The following is a 13,114-nucleotide window of genomic DNA, read 5'->3' on the forward strand; positions in this document are numbered from 1 at the left end:
CCTGGTACGGCAACAGCACCGCTCACAACCGCAAAGCTCTCCAGAGAGTAGTGCGGTGTGCTGAACGGATAATTGGAGGTGAGCTTCCCTCCCTCCAAGACATCTACAGGAAGCGGTGCCTGAGGAAAGCGGGGAGGATCATCAAGGACTCCAGTCACCCCAGCCATAAACTGTTCAGACTACTTCCATCAGGAAGGAGGTTCTGCAGCATCCGGTCCCGTACCAGCAGACTGAGAGACAGCTTTTTCCATCAGGCCATCAGACTGCTGAACACTTCATAGACACCTCACCCTCACTACTGGAACTTCAACATTATGCACTCCATACTGTATATAAATACCACTGTTTTGCACATACCAACCTCTGTATATTTTATATATCTTATTTTATTGTTTACTTTATTTCATTTGTAAAACATGTATATACATACTATATACACACTCAAACACACACACGTAGAAAAACATATTTAGTATACACATTCAGTAATGTATATACCTTTACATATTGTACATATATTTATTACTTTTTAGATTAGCCATTTTTATATTTTGCTTGTTTTACATTATTGTATTTTGCACAACTCTGTTGCTTGTGAAGCTCGCACACAAGAATTTCACTCACATGTACTGTACCAGTGTACCTGCACATGTGATGTGACAATAAAAGTGATTTGATTTGATATCAGCCCAGCTAGCTGTAATCGGACATCTGTCTGTTATACTTGCATGCCGCTGAATCCAGCATCTGTAGCTACTGAGCCTCAAGTGGCCATTACAGGAACTGCAGTTGTTGACATCTCCCTGTTTGCTTCCTTTTTCAGACCCAGAAGTTGCTGCCTGATTCAGTCACATCCAGTTGCTCCATTACACCATCAGCATGAATGCAATTTTTCCTCAGCACACTGTACACTTCAAATCCAAACAAAGTGTTGTTGTGGATGGAATAATGGGAATTTGTGCCTGTTCTTTCTGCAAACAAATGAGTGGGATCATGATAACTTTGTCAGCTAAGAAGTCGGTGTAACTTCAATCATGTAGTCAGTTCTAGTTAAATAATCTGCCTTTGCATATCTGTCTAAGGTTATGGACTCTTGCCAGGCCAACACGTTAACACAAAAACAGTATTATTTTCTGACCAGTATAAATATGATTTTGTGGTGGTTAGTTGAGATAAGCTCAATGCACGACTAATGTTCAATCAGGTCACAAAGTTTTAAAAGAAACAAAACTGACATTGTAGGAGCCATAATTAAATGTATTGAATTTTGATGATCACTGGGTTTTCATTTGTTTGGTTGCTATGGTGATGTGTAACGGGAGTCACGTGGGTGCTAGCGGTGACATTAAGAGGGCGTTGTCAGTCTGTCATTCACTGGTTTGATTTTGACAGAGAGGAGGGCTGGGTAGCCGTAGTTTTTGTTGACCGCTGCACAACGAGTTTCCCCTTGTTGCATTAGAGCCTGTGATGTTTTAAGAGTCTGAATCGCGAGCCGATCACATTACTCTGTAAACTCTCAAAGCACTTTAATAAACAAGCAAACAATTCCACCTCTCGCATTATTGCGTAAAGTTGACAGCGCGTCAGGCAAAGAGGCAGGCTCCATCCCCGGCCTCTAGCGACCGTGGAAGTCGCTACAGACATAAGCTGATTCTGTGCATCATTACTCTCCAAATATTTTTGGAGATGGTTTAATGTGAAAAACCTGCTGTTAAATTAAGACACGGCTCTTTAAGGAATAATGAAGCCAGCACTGTAATGGTTGGTATTGAATGCAACCCCTGACCGTGTACAATTCCCAGCAAACATGTTTCAAACCCTGACATTACTTTTCCTGTTAAATTTCTGTCAACATCACAGGGGAAACTGAACCGTAGGTGGACGAATGCTGACGTTTGCACAAACAATAGCTGCTTATCAAGCCCCCTCTTACACAGCAAGGCAGTGTTCATATTACTGCACTAAACAAAGCAACTGTATGAGTCTTTGTTTTTAAAATTTGATAATAATTTGATCCTGCGACCACACAATCAGAACTCCACCTATACAGAATATTACTACCAGATACCCATTTTTAGAATATACAAATACTTTCAAGTAATTTACGTTTATGAGATACATGTTTCACTTGTTACATAGCTTCATCTTTTCATCCTGGTATCATATTCCATTATTCTAGTAGATTTTGTTTGCTTCTATAAACGGAGGATATGAAACAAACCTTGGACACAAACTTTGCTTTGATAGAAAGTTCAGTGAGGATGTCCAGCACATTTCCTGGGATTCTCGCGTCTTTGCAATAAGCGATATAAAATACAATCTCAGTTCCCAAAACATCTGGATGCTGTTGAAAATGTAAAGCAACACAGAATGCAATGATTTGCAATTCTTATAAACCCATATTTTATTCACAGGGAATAGAACGGCTCATTTATAATTTGATGGAAATAAAATGTTTTAAAAAAAGCTGGAACGGGGCAACAAATATATCATCAAGATATTCAGAGAATGTGGAGAAATCTCTGTGCACCAGGTACAAGGTTGAAAATGAAGATGCCCGCTATTTTCGGGTGCTTAGGTGGCGCCGCATTAAAAACAGGTTTGATTCTGTCATGGAAAGCAAGGCTCAGGTCCCAAGAGTCGAGGCTCCATAGCTCAGGGGTTAGAGCACTGGCCTTGTAAACCAGGGGTCGTGAGTTCAAATCTCGCTGGGGCCTGTGAAACATTTAGGAAATTTCCCACTTGTGGGACTGATAAAGATTTATATTGTCTTATCTTAAATCACTTCATGCACTCAGGATCACTCCTGTAAAATGTACTGACATAAAAAACATGAAAGCTGCATCCTCTGGACTAAAGAAGAGAGACAACCCAGCTTGTAATCAGCACTCTGGGCGTGGGGATGGGGGTGCATCAGTGCCTTTGGTACTGGCAGCTTGCACATCTGGAAAAGCCTCCCTGCAGTCCAGACCTTTAACCAGCTGACAACATCTGGAGCATCATGAAATGAAAAATACAGCAAAGAAGACCCAGGACTGCTGAGCAGCTAGAATCGTCTATCAGAAAAACAATAAAACAACATTTCTCACCCAAAACTCCGGCAGCCGGTCTCCTCAGTTCTCAGATGTCTACAGACTGATGTTAAAAGAAGATGGGATGCTATGTGAACGAATGTTCAGTCAACTCTTGGTTTGAAAGCAGCAGCAGAACTTTGGTCTAAAAAGTGATTTGCAGAGTAGACCTTTGATAAAGTGTCCGGTCAAACTGACCTTTACAAGCTCAGAACACCCTTCTGTGCAGAGAGACACAGACGTCTGCAGTCGCGTGACTGCTTGGGTCAGGGGTATCTTAATCACCCCTGTGGGTGTGTTATCACCCTCTGCAAACATACGGTAGTAATTACGCTGCTTTATACTGACTGGAAGGACAGTTGGAGTTTTATCCATTAAAGTCTGCACATGTTCACTGGAAAAGTAAGCTTGGATCAGGTAAATTATTCCAATATAATTATCCCAAGATAACTGGGGGTGCGATTCTGCTCATTTTCAGGTCCACTCTTGGACTTTGCTAGAGCAGCTTTGCATGATTCAAAGTTAAAAATAAACATTATTTATCCTATACTGGGACACTCAGTTTATCCTCTGTGTGAAATTAACAATTTTAGCTCCTCCCCCTCCTTTGAAGCCAGCTTTCTCCTGATTGGCTGCTCTTAACACACAGAACTTCTAAACAGGAACCTGAGATGATCATATTTGGGATCATAACACCGAGCCAAGAGTAGAGTACAGTGGAACCCTGACTTACGAATACCCCATTTAATGAAAAATTCAAGTTACGAAGGCACTTAACGGCAATATTTCTGCCCGTGTTACAGCAAAATGCCCGGTATACGAAATCCGCTAGCTCTGATTGGCTGAGCCCAGAAGGCCTACAATGCCCATAATGCAATCCGAATCATGTGACAACCCCCTTGGCTTTCGTACTTGCGCTTCGCTGTTCCACTTAAACGATGTATTGTTGTTGCAGTTAGCAATTAGCCTATAGCCTATCGTTCACTCAAAAGGCGCGATGGGTGCTTCGACTTACGAAACTTTTCGACTTACGAAAGACCCTCGGGAATGAATTAATTTCGTAAGTCGGGGTTCCACTGTACTTCCATCTCTGGAACCGTTCACAAAATAAAATAAAGAAAAGTTTAACAGGTCTACAGATGCCATGTAATAGAAGATATGCTGTAATAGAAGGCATTGCCATTGAAGCAATCGGATATATTTGTTACTAAATGTTCAAATTTTTCGGCTGCCTCGTGATTTCAGCACCATTGAGGACCTTGCACTGACTAACAAATCGTGTGTGTGTGTGTGTGTTATTTATAGAGAAAGGGAAATAGCAAGGAGGAGGTGAAGTGTGAGGGCATACGCTGATATCTTGGCCTGGAACTCTCCTTCACACATCTACTGTACAAATCCCAGTGGACGTCCACGCTCACCATCTTTACCCCCACCTTCTCCATCTTTCATGTTTATTTATAACCAGCATGGAGCTGGAATTTGAAAGGTGGAGTAAAGCTTGAAGTCTTTGGGGACTTCTTGAAATCGCTGCTGCTGAAGTATAAAAAAAGCAACCAGGAAAGTCTCTGCCCCAACTCTGGCTGTGTGCCTTCACCACTTCTGCCCTGGACCACTGCCTCGCTCATCTCATGCCATCATTAGCTATAACATGCATAGCTTAGTTACACAGAACTAATCAGCAGCAACAGCTGGATGTTCACTTAATTTTCAGACGCTACCACATTTGGCTGAGAGTGTGGAGTGCTAATAAGTTTAGTTAGCAAGTAACAGACTGAAAAATACTAGAATTTCACAGCCAGCCATGTTATTTGTCAAATAATTACATTAAAAATGTTTGAAACGAACCCAGTGTCACAAAAATGACAGACAGGTTCAGCTCGCTGACTGGAATTAGCAGACATAAAGTGGCACAAATTGTCACAGCACCAACTTTAAGCTTTAACAGCATCCAAATAAAAATATTTCTGGGTTATTATGAAGGGTGAATTTAGAGGAGGGTAGAATGTGTTTTGTGCTCGATCTGATTTCCTCGTGTTGGTGTTGTTCCCAGATCATCATGAAAATGTTGTTCCAGGATCAACATTGCAAGTGACCAATCAGAATGTTGTGACGTCATACTTTTGCAACTTCGGGAAAAAACACCGTAAAACAAAAAACTGTACTTAAGCTGTGAGAAACCGCCTCTGTCCGCCGATCAACGTACCCTGACCCTAATCCTAACCCTAACCCTAACCTTTTAATAAACGGTAAGGAGAATTGATATTGTCCTTGCAACATTGGAATTTCATAAATGCAAGAATGGCTTGGCGCGCAAAAGAATAACGTCACAACATTCTGATTGGTCACTTGCAATGTTGATCCTGGAACAACATTTTCATGATGATCTGGGAACAACACCAACACGAGGATATCAGATCATCCGTGTTTTGTAGCTGGCAGTAAGTTGGACATTTTAACATGGAAGTCTCCAGTGGCCACTAGAAGAACTGCAGTTTTTCCACTTTGATGTTTGCTTCACTTTTCAGACCCAGAAGTTGCTGCCCAGTCACTACATGGCATTGTCTGCATGAATGCAATGCTTCCTCTACTGACTGTACACTTCAAATCCTAAGAAAGTCGTATTGTGGACGAAATAATGGGAATTTCTGCCTGTTCTTTCTGCAAAATGACTGGGATCATGATAACTTTGTGAACTACGAAGTCAGCGTAACTTTCAATCGTCTAGTCAGTTCAAGCTGAATAACGTGTATATATCTGTCTGAGGTTATGCACTCTTTCCATGTCAACATGTTAATACGGTATTATTTTCCAGGCACTCTTCAGGCACTCTTCTTCATCCTGATCAAAAGTTTAAGACCACTTGAAAAATGGCAAAAAATCATATTTTGCATGGTTGGATCTTAACAAGGCTCCAAGAGCAGTTTATTGAAAACAATGTTTAAACCGAAACAGGCTGTGTTACAGCTGATCAAAGGTTTAGGACCACATCTCCAAAAAAACCTCATAAACCCCCCAAAACAGAAATCACAGTTCCAAACATGAACTCAGTAATGAGTGGCTCCACCGTTATTGTTGATCACTTCAAAAAATTTGCAGCATGCTTGATGCAAGCGTTTCCATGAGGTGAGTGGGAACATTTCTCTAAGTGGTGAAGACGGACGCACGAAGGGCGTCTACTGTCTGGAACTGTTGTCCATTTTTGTAAACTTCCCTTGCCATCCATCCCCAAAGGTTCTCAATTGGATTTAAATCAGGGGAGCACGCAGGATGGTCCAAAGGAGTGAGGTTATTCTCTGGGAAGAAGTCCCTTGTCCTGCAGGGATTGTGTACTGTAGCATTGTCCTGTTGAAAAACCCAGTCGTTACCACACAGATGAGGGCCCTCAGTCATGAGTAGGGATGGGTATCGAAAACCGGTTCTTGTTGAGAACCGGTTCCCACTGTTTCAATTCCTTGGAATTGTTTGTCATTTTTGCAAACGATTCCCTTATCGATTCCAGTCGCCCCGAATGACGTCACCACGTTGTGGAGCGTCATTTACCTGGCAGGAAACATGGCGGCTCAAACGCTAAAAAGTTTGGTCATACTTTACGAGAACGGATGACAACGGGGCAACTTGCAATACTTGCAAAGTAGATATTTCATTTAAGGGAGGAAACACTACGAATATGCAAAAGCATTTGCTCACAAAACACGCGATAACCTTAAATGAATGTCGTGTTTTTAATTCCGCTCCGGACTCGTGAATCTCAACGCAGCAGCAGCGGTAACGTTTGCACGTCCTCTCCCGTTAATGCGGCAGGTAAATAATCAACTAACAGTGCATATTATGTTAGCGCGATCTGCCTTATTACAAAACCTGCCATTACTGTGCATTTAGGTGACCATGATGAGCGAGACAGAGTCTGGTTGGCTCAGATGCTGGCAGTTCTCGCTGCAGTCTACCGGTAGCGTCTCCTTTCAGGCCAGGATAGACGAATGTCACCGAGCAGTGACTAAGTTTGTGGTAAAAGGCTTGCACCCGTTTGCCACAGCAGATGCCCCCGATTTTCGGTAAGTGAATGTGTTTAATTGTAGGCAGGGACATTACTGGATATTCTTGTGTAATTGCTACAGAATAATTTATGTTATACTTTGTTATTGCTACAGAAGAATATTTATTTTATTATTTTACATTTACAATTTTTTTTCCCAGGGACCCTGTGACACCCCATTGAAGAGCCATAGGCTGTGGATCTCTCAAGATCTCACTGTTGGGTTTGTAAGGCCATGTTACTCCTAAATTTCTATCTTGTTCAAAGAGAAGATATAACACAAAGTTCTAAGCTAATCGACCTTAGTGTTCTCCTTTTTATAAAAAAAAGAATCGATAAAGAATCGAATCGTTAAACAGAATCGAAAATGGAATCGGAATCGTGAAAATCTTATCAATACCCATCCCTAGTCATGAGGGATGCTCTCTGCAACATCTAGACATAGCCAGTGGCCCTTTGGCATCTCGTGAAGCTCCATTGTTCCACTGAAGAAAAAAGCACCCCAGACCATTATGGCGCCCCCTCCACTGTGGCGCATAGAAAACATCTCAGGTGGGATCTGCTTGTCATGCCAGTAACGTTGGAAACCATCAAGGTTACATTTTTTTCTTCATCAGAGAATAAAACTTTCTTCCACCTTTTAAATGTCCCATGTTTGGTGCTCTCTTGCAAAAGTCCAAATGGTCAGTTCTGTGGTAGTTCTGTGTTTAAGTGGCGTTCAAGGAGACGAGGCCTTTAAAAACGTTTTTTGTTTTTGAAGCCCTTCAGTCTCAGATGCGGTCTGATGGTTATGGGGCTGCAGTCAGCACCAGTAACGGCCTTAATTTGGGTCGAGGACCGTCCAGTGTCTTGACGGACAGCCAACTGGCTCAGTGCTGGTGAAATGTTTTTGCGTCTTCCACTTGAGTTTTTTGTTCCATAACCCTCAGGGTCATTTAAGAAATTCCCAATGACTGTCTTACTGCGTCCCACCTCAGCAGAGATGGCGCGCTGCGAGAGACCCTGCTTATGCAGTTTAACAACCCGACCACGCTCAAAAAGGGAAAGGTTTTTTTTGCCTTTAACACCAGAACGTCATGACAGTGTGAATACCTGACAGAAATGACAATGAATCCACATTTTTGCACAGATTTGGCCTTTTAAAGGCATGTGGTCCTAAACTTTTGATCAGCTGTAAAACAGCCTGTTTGAGTTTAAGCGCTGTTTTCAATAAATTACATGCTCAAAAAATGTTCTGTCTCACTCCCATTTCTTCTTGTTGCATGTTGAAGCTCTACTTGGAACCTTGTTAAGATCCAACCATGCAAAATATGATTTGTTTGCCATTTTTCAGATGCTCTTAAATGTTGGTTCAAGACTGTATAAACACAAGTATTTTTGCCTTAATGCTGAATTGCAACTCACTCAGTTTTAAAATATCCAAAAGTGACATTAAAACAGATTTTTTGGATAATTACTCTCCAAAGATTTCTCTGTGTTAGAAAAAGTTGACAGCAAATGAACTGCAGACTTTGGCACTCATGTGTTGGCTTCATTTTAAAGCTGCTAAGTCAATGGATTACCTGAGGGTCTGCACCAAGACCTAGAAAACGAAAAAAAAAAGCATCATTTTGAACTGTGAGTAATGCAAAGCTACTCTAATAGAGTCCAAGAACGAGAACATGAAACTGGAATCGAGCAGGATACGTCCTCTTGTGGCTCTCTGCTGTTAATCCCAAACTGAGGGACACTTCAGTGAATGCGCCGAGCCTCCTTAAAGTAAGGTTTCACCTGACAGGACAACGCTCCCCAAAACCTACTCCTACCAGGTGATGATGCCACATCTCCTGAAAAAGAAAACCTTGTGTAACAAAGGGTAGGGCTTCGGCAGGGGATGGGGAAGCATTTTGGGAAGTGGGTGCAAAAATTGTTCGTGTTTGTGAGCATGAGTGCAAAATTCCACCGCTGCTCCCTTCTTACTGATGATATAATAGTTTCAGGCTGTTGTCATGGAAACGCAAAGGCACTGGCTGGCTGGATTGGCATGGGGGGTGGGGGGTGGGGGAGAGAGAGATGATAAGCAGAGGGGGCTGTCTAACTGCATTTGGAATTCGGATATTTGAATGCTAGGCTCCCATTTGGATTGAAGTGCACTGCGTGTGCGTGTGCGCGTGTTTGTGTGTGTGCAGATGCTGTTTTGCTGTTCTGATGACTGAGCATATTATACAGTTTGGTACAGACCTGACCGACCTCTGGAGCCAAGGCTGAAGAGAGGATTTCTGTGTGTGTGTAAATGACAGACTGAGAGGCAGCAGAGCAGCACAGACCAGAGACCAGATGGACAGCATGAACAAACAGCTGGCGAGGTCATTTGCTTGACTTAATTCATACAAATTTTTGGAGTTTACTCGTGTTGAGTTATCTGTACTTTTTCCTCCCTCGGTGTGCAAAATTGTAAGAAATTTGACCCAAAGAGACTTCTGCTTAGTTTATATCCAGAAGAACACAAACATTAACTCGAGTTTTGAGTTTTGCTGCCTGTTTGGATTACTTTACTGTTCTAGTGAGCAAGTTCTTCAATTCTGGCTTTTATTAAGCTTTGGTTCCTAATTTGAGCAGCAATCGATGTACAGACTGTTTCCCTCAAACACCTCCAGCTAATATTGGGAAACTCCAAGGAAGAACAAATACTTTGTACTTTGCTGACATTTTAAAGTAAATATCTGTACTTTCTACTCCTTACCTTTTTTTCAAAACAGACTATTTTTAAAAGTAGGAACAGCTCACTGACATTTGCTAAACTGTAAATTCATTCATGTAATGTTGAACATGTGCATGAAGTTTTTATTCATATAGTGAAAAATCATGAAAACAAACGTTTTTGTTGTTCAAAGTGTGCATGAAAAGGAGCAGTCAGTTTTCGTAGGCTACACTGGTTAGTTTGCAACACTGTGGTGAAGTTTGCAGGAAAGCAGTCTGTTTCACTGGTGCAGACCAGCTGTGATGTTCATGGTCAGTGTTGCATCATGGGTAGCAGACATCAAACTGAATTTAAGGTGTTGATGCTGATTAGATTCACTCACTGAATTCTTCCTTTCTTACCAGCTTCATACTGGAAACTGAGCCACGATGGCTCATGTAACATCTGTTTATATCTTGTTGCATTCAGTTGGCTGAATCCACAAAGAGCAGCAGCAGGTTCTCTGACTGATGAAGTATTGCCTATTATTATCTTACCAGAATATCTTTAAAGAAAAAAGTATTTGTACTTAAGTGATGAATGTGTGGCTGGGTCTCGATCTCGATGTCGGAGAGCCAGATCTCCATGGTCTAAACCTCCTGAAAGGCTGAGCTCCTCACCTTGTCTCTGAGGGAAAGCCCAGCCACCTTTTGGAGGAAACTCATTTCTGTCAGCTTTTTTTTCGACACTCAGTTCCCTTATCGTGTCCACATCACTACAGACACCAACCTGCCCGTCACTCTCCCCTCACTTGTGATCAAGATCCTGAGATACTTGAACTCCTCAGCACAAAGGAGGCAACTTATTCCAACCCAAGGTGGGAACTCCATCCTCTTTGAACTAAGAAGTGTGGCAGTTGGCCACACATTTTTCTCCTTTTTTTAAAGAATCTGCTTAAATCGTTCAGCCCAACATGGACAGCCTGCTGTCTGGACCAAATCTGAACCAAATCCTGTCCGTGTTAATTAAATAGACCAAAAAGTCCTCCAGCTCAAGAATAATATCATCTTTTTTCTTCTTCTACCTACCAGTGCAAGTGTAATGACTGTTTCCAGCCCAGATGACTTTCAACCAGGACACTAAGGCTTGAGTCTTGTGTGGTCCCAATTTTTATTCACTGTGAAAATTAGTTTGAAATAAAAAAAATAAATACTTTTATAGAGTTAAACATATGAAGATATCACCCAGCACACCCAGCAACCATGGTGCAGAAGCCACAGGGGGCTGTGGTGACCAGCCGACTACGCCAGAGTAGACCACGCTTGGGCCCAGAGACCCAAGATCCGAGGGCCCTCCACACCCCCAAAGGGGCCCGACAGAGCCAAGGGGCCAGTCCCCGCCAAGCAGCCACCAGGAGTGAGCCAGTACATACTTGAGCATCCAACCCGCAGAGAACCACCAACGCACCAGCAGGTGGGGGCATCCGGCACTGGCAGGGAGGCTGGTGAGAGGAGATAGGCCCCTACACCTTGGGGGGGGGTCTGAGATGTTCCAAGAGAGGTGGAGTCTAAGGCCTGACCTGAAATATAGACACAGACAAACAGGCACACACAGACACAAACATGCATTCTCATCCTCATCCACACATATACAAATACCCAGCACTCGCCCAACATGGAGACACACAGAAATTAACATTGTACGCACACCCACACTCCCCAAACATACTCTATACCCCCAGGTCAGGGTACCATCACCCCCAGAGGGCCAACCAGTCTGCAGACCCAGGAGATGGTTCCCTTTACTCTGGGGTGGAGACAAGCAGACCACCCCACGGCACTGATCACCACCTGCACTCATGTACATATCTATCCTCTTAGCACTTTTAATTCTTATTTTTATGTCTATTTAAGAGTTGTATAACAGTATGTTTGCACTAAGTACCACAGCAATTTCCTAATGTTGTAAACCTGCTCAACATTTGGCAATAAAACCCTTTCTGATTCTGATTCTGATTCTGATTCTGAACCCTCAATGTCTACATGTATTTAAAATTGAGAGGTGGGCAGCAACACCATACCCCTTCCCAGCTCCCCCGCTGACCCCGATCGTTACCCCCATTCCCGGGAATCCACCAAGGGCAGGGGGCCCAGGGTCATCCAGATGGGTGCCCACAGCAGCAGCGCCACAGAGCATGGGGCGGGCCACCCGACCCCACCGCAGGGGAAAAACTACACCCACCCACCCCAACATTCAGTGTCTGAAATGACATTTAAACTTTGATAAGTCTTCACATGTCTCTGAACTGGTGGACAGAACCAAAGAGCGTGGATGTAATTGTCAGGTGTGTTGCCTTGACAGAGTGAGCAGTTGTTGGAAGCTGTGAAACCCATCCTGAACATCCGTTGACCTGTATAGTACCGATGATGTAAAGACTCCGATGACAAGATTTTGTGATATTTTGTTGCATAAGTGAAATCCTCTGCAGTCTGTAACCTGTGTGTTTTTCTCACTTTGTTGCACAATGAATTATTCACTCTGATCAGACTGTCATTTAGCAAAACGTTTACATGGTTACTAAGGTGACAATTTTATGCAGAATAATGCCTCAGTTGATCTCCATTAGCAAGTCTGCAGAGCTGCACCGAAGATGAATAATACGTAAAAATGCTATTAATGAATTCCCCACTAACTCACTCCACAGAGAGATGTGAAGAGCTATAGATTTGCAGCACATCTTCTCCGCTACTACACCCAACTTCCACCGTACTAATGTTCAGTTCTCCTGACTCACTAACTCTCCTCCATCCATCCTCTTCACTCATTGTCTTCATTCAACAGCTCCTCAAAGTACTCCTTCCATCTTTTCAACACACTCTCTTCAATCTTTTTCTTCTTCCCTAGTATCCCAGTCTCAAATACAACACACTATAAACCTTTTCCTTTTGCCTTTGCCACCTTTGCTGTACACCCAACCTCCCAGTACTCCTGTTTTCTTCATTATATCCCACTTTTTCTTTGCTAACCTCTTGGTGCACACAATCAACGCAATCATAGGTGTAAAAGCAAAACAACACCAGCCGTAGAAGACAAGCAATTAAGTAACAATAACTAAACAGGAAAACTAACCAAGACACACAAATAAACTAAACACAAAGAAAAGACACAAAAAGAAAACAGAGAAAAACTGATCAAACTAAGAAACTCTAGTTATAAGTTCTAGTTATGTTCTGTAAAGAGGTGACAGGGAAAATTTAAACAAACAAAGAGAAAATTAGAGAAAATTATTAATAAGCATTCAAAGTCCATAAACTCAAAACCCCGGTTTTGATCTTACAACATTCCTCACCA

General features: G+C 42.5%; 1 protein-coding gene and 1 non-coding gene across 3 annotated transcripts in view; one reads left to right on the top strand and one right to left on the bottom strand.

Annotated features, from left to right (window-relative positions):
• The window catches only part of LOC134629568 (sodium/potassium/calcium exchanger 3-like), a 64,489-nt gene that overhangs the window by 27,425 nt on the left and 23,950 nt on the right, over positions 1-13,114 (bottom strand). The gene's annotated exons all lie outside the window — the stretch shown is intronic.
• Positions 2,645-2,717, top strand: trnat-ugu (transfer RNA threonine (anticodon UGU)). The gene has a single exon. It is a non-coding gene; the product is annotated as a tRNA-Thr (tRNA).

The sequence above is a fragment of the Pelmatolapia mariae genome, linkage group LG6 (genome assembly GCF_036321145.2).
Source record: "Pelmatolapia mariae isolate MD_Pm_ZW linkage group LG6, Pm_UMD_F_2, whole genome shotgun sequence".
In the NCBI taxonomy this organism is placed as follows: domain Eukaryota; kingdom Metazoa; phylum Chordata; class Actinopteri; order Cichliformes; family Cichlidae; genus Pelmatolapia; species Pelmatolapia mariae.